The sequence below is a fragment of the Prionailurus viverrinus genome, unplaced genomic scaffold, assembly GCF_022837055.1.
Source record: "Prionailurus viverrinus isolate Anna unplaced genomic scaffold, UM_Priviv_1.0 scaffold_68, whole genome shotgun sequence".
Taxonomy (NCBI): Eukaryota; Metazoa; Chordata; class Mammalia; order Carnivora; family Felidae; genus Prionailurus; species Prionailurus viverrinus.
The window spans coordinates 128,668-133,141 of NW_025927630.1; positions in this window are offsets into that span (position 1 = coordinate 128,668).

Below are 4,474 nucleotides of genomic sequence, written 5' to 3' on the forward strand. Positions count from 1 at the left end.
GGCCCAAGTTGCCGAATCCATGGCAGTGCAGTTGTTTCCCTTGGGGACCCAGAGGAGGGTGCATGGGAGGGTGCCGGTCATGCTTATTCTTTGGGTGCCAAGGCCAGCCTCTTGTGTGGGCCACTCTTCAGTTGGTTCTCAGCAACCCCCTTGTGCAGGTCCCTCTGGGCTTTGGAAATGGCATGGTGTTGTTCCCCGTTCCATGCCAAGTAAGCCTGCACCGCATCTGGGATACATGTGCGTGGTTTTCTCCGAGTTAGGAATTGGGTCCCCATCGGGAATGAGCCATAGCTAGGGCAAGGGTTTGATCCAGGGAAGGGATGTAAGCAAGGCCGAAGGAACAACAATTCTTTACCTCCATGAGGGCTGAATGAGGGCTCATGCACGGATGCGGGTCACGTGTAGGGTTAGCGTTAGACTTAGGGTGAGGTTCCGATTGAGGAGTATGGAGTGGGTCATGATTAGGGTGAGGGATAGCTCCAAGGAGTCCCCAGGTGATGAACCCCATGCAGTGCAGTGGTCTCCTGGGATGGCTCAGTGGAGGGCACACGGGAGGGTTCTGGTCAGGCTTAGTCTTTGGTTACCAGTGCCAGCCTTGCATGTGGGCCACTTTTGGGCCTCAGCAAGCACTTTGGCACCTCCCTCTGGTATTTGGACATGACATGGTGGTGGTCCATGCTCCATGTGGAGTAATCCTGCACCGCTTCTGGGCCACAGGTGCGTGATATTCTCTGCATTAGGAATTGGATCCCCATCGGGATAGAGAAATAGCTAGGGTTAGAGTTAGATCCAGGGACATAAGCAAGGCCAAAGCAACAACAATCTATTTATCTCCAGTGAGTATGAATGAGGGCCATGTGCGGTAGCTGGTCAGGTGTAGGGTTAGTGTTAGAATTGGGGTGAGGTTTAGGTTGAGGAATACAGCGAGGATCATGGTTAGGGTTAGGGGTAGGTTCCAGGAGGCGCTTAAGTGCAGAAACCTAAGTAGTGCAGTGGTCTCCTAGAGGGTTGAGTGGAGGGCGCAAAGGATGGTGCCATTCCTTCTTAGTCTTAGGGTGTCAAGGCCACCCTTTGGTGTAGGACACTCCTTAGTTGGGCCTCAGCAGAGCCCTTGTTCAGCTCCCTCTGAGCTTTGGAAATGACATGGTGATGTTCCAGGTTCCAAGCCGAGTGATTTACACCATGAGCGTGCTGTTGTCAGTCATTGGAATTGGGTTCCCACGAGGAGGAGACTTAGCTAGGGTTAGGGTTCAGTGCAGGGACATCACCAGGCCAGACTGACTCCAGTCTCGTGAATTTCATGGAGGGCTTAAGTGAGAAACCTTGCGAGGGTACGGGTCTGGTATAGAGTTAGTGTGAGAGATGGGTTTCAGTTTAGGTTGAGGGCTAGGTTCAGGGTTCTGGTTACGGTTGGGGTTAGGTCCCAGGAGGCTCCAGATGCTGAACCCACAGCAGTGCAGTGGTCTCCCTGAAGTACTGACTGGAGTACACAATGGATGCTGCGGGTCAGGGTTAGTCTTTCGGTTGCCAGGCCAGACAAGTGTTTCTGGCACTCTTCGGGTAAGCCTCAGGAATGCTCTCGGGCACAACGGAGGCTGCCGGTCAGGATTAGTCTTTGGGTTCCAAGGCTATACAAGTGTATTGGACACTCTTTGGGGGAGACCTCAGGAATCCTCTTATGCAGCAGCAGCTGGGCTTTGGAAATGACATGGTGATGTTCCACATTCCACGCCGAGTGATCCTGCACTGCTTCTCAACCCCATGTGCATTCTGTTGTCAGACATTGTAATTGGATACCCATGGGGAGTGAGTTATAGCTAGGGTTAGGGTTCAGTGCAGGGATGTGGCCAGAGCCAAAGGACTCCAGTCTCGTGATCTCCCTCGAGGGCTGAAGTGAGGGCACATGCGCTGGTGTGGGTCTGGTGTAGAGGTATTGTGAGATATATGGTCAGGTGAGATTGAGGGTTATCATCAGGGTTATGGTTAGGGTTAGGGTAGGTCAAAGAAGGATCCAGGCGCTGTACCCACAGCAGTGCAGTTGTCTCCCCGAAGGGCTGAGTCAGTGCACAATGGAGGCTGCTCATCAGAATTAGTCTCTGGGTTCCAAGGACGGACAACTCTGTAAGGTCTGGTGTAGATAGGTGGGTCTAGTGTGATAGAAACTGTTAGATTTAGGTTGAGGGTTATGGTTAGGGTTACGGTTAGGTTTACAGTTAGGTCCCAGGAGTCTCCAGGCATTGAACCCACAGCAGTGCAGTCGTCTCCTGGAAGGGTTGAGCGGAGTGCACAATAGAGGCTGCCAGTCAGGAATAGTCTTCGGTTTCCAAGGCCAGACAACGGTATTGGGCACGCTTCAGTTAGGCCTGTTGAATCCTCGAGTGCAGTGGCAGCCGGGCTTTTGAAATGACATGATGATGTTCCACATTCCACACCAAGTATTCCTGCACTGCTTCTCAATTTCATGTGCGTGCTGATGTCAGACTGTGAATTGGGTCCCCATGGGGAAGGAGCCTTAGCCAGGGTTAGGGTTCGGTGCAGGGAAGTCACCAGGGCCAAAGCAACTCCAGTCTAGTGATATCCCCCAAGGGCTGACCTGAGATCCCATGTGAGGGTGTGGCTCAAGTGTAGGGTTAGGGTTAGAAACAGGGTTACGATTAGGTTGAGGGTTATGGTTAGGGGTACAGTTAGGGTTTTCTCCGTTCCCAAGGCTCCATGCGCTGAACCCACAGAAGTGCAGTTGCCTCCACAAATGACTGAGTGGTGTGCACAACGAGGCTGCGGGTCAGGATTAATCTTTGGGTTCTAAGGACAGACAACTGTATCTGGTCTGGTGTAGATAGGTTTGTCTAGTGTGAGTGTTAGGGTTAGGTTTAGGTTGATGGTTAGCATTGGGTCCTGGTTAGCATTAGGGTTAGGTCCCAGGATGTTCCAGGCACTGAAACCATAGCAGAGCAGGTGTCTCCCCAAAGGGCGGAAGGGCGTACACAAGGGAGGGTGCTGGTCAGGCTTAGTATTTTGGTTCCAAGGCCAGACAACTGTATGGGCCACCCATCGTTTAGGCCTCAGGAATCCTCTTGTGCAGCTGCAGCCGTGCTTTGGAAATACATGGAGATGTCCACATTCAATGCTGAGTGTTCCTGAACCGTTTCTGGTCCTGGTGTGTGTGCTGTTATTAGTCTTTCGATATGGATCCCCATGGGGAGAGGGCCTTAGGTTATAGTTTTAGATTTAGCGGGTAGAGTTAGAGCGTTAGGATGAGGGTTTTAGGGTTAGAGTTAGAGGCTGATGGTTAGAGGGTTAGGGTAAGGTTAGGGTTAGTTAGGGTTATGTTTATGTTTACGGTTAGTTAGAGGTAGGACTAGGGTTAGGGGAAGGGTAGGGGCAGGATTTAGCATTAGGGTTATGGTTAGGGTTAGGTGTTAGGTTTGGGTGGTGGGATTTTGTTTAGTGATAGGGTTAGGAATTGGGCAAAGTGTAGGTCATGCTTGCATCCCCACTTTGAGCGGGAAGGTGTTCATGCGTGGACACCACCCTCCATGTTCAAGGGATTGTGTTCTTGCTATCGCCCCAGTCTCTCTGCACTGTAGGTTGTTCTTGCCTTGCCCATTCCAGCTTTGCTCTGGTGTTTTTCACACTGTCACCCCACCCCCTCTCGGTATGGTAAGAATTCACGTTCCACCCAATCGCTTTTGGTGCAAGGGGTGTGTTCACACATGCGACCCTCCACACCCTCTCCGTGCGATGGTGCAACCCATGAGCCTCACCGCTCCTTAGATTGGGATTACTGATGCCAGTATTAAATCTGATACTGATGCCAGTATTAAATCATGAATATCTCTTTTCTCTTTCACAACTGAAGAAGTAGGCGTTTCTTAAGGTAAGGTTTATGGTTAGGATTAATGTTAGGTGTCAGTTAAGGTTTAGGGCATGGTGCAATCCCTCTTGGTGTGGGATGGCTTCACGAATGTGTCCCATCTGCTTCCCTTTATCCGTGATGTAGCAGTGATATTCCTTGTAATTCAGATGTTTTCCTTGGCACCTGGATGTCTCTGAGTTAAGCGTCCCACTTCATCTTGGTTCATGATCTCTCGGTTTCTGGTCTTGAGCCCTGGGTAGCTTCTGTGCTGATTGCTGGGAATCTGGAGCCTGCTTCAGATACTATCTGTCTCTCTCTCTCTCTCTCTCTCTCTCTCTCTCTCTCTCTCTCTCTGCCCATGCCCCACTTGTGTGCTTTGTGTCTTTCAAAAATTAATGTACCTAAAATCATTTGCAATCCGACATTTCCTGGATGGCTCTTTTCACTTTCATTGCTGAAGTAGCAGGCGTCTGTCTCGTTCATTGTTCTTTTGTTATCTTTGGCATAGCTGACAACATATACGACATTTCCCCAGCCAGCATCGGGGATGCACAGCATTTCTTCTACTAGCCGGACACCTCTCATCCACTGTAACACTGCATTCCTCTAGAGCATCCC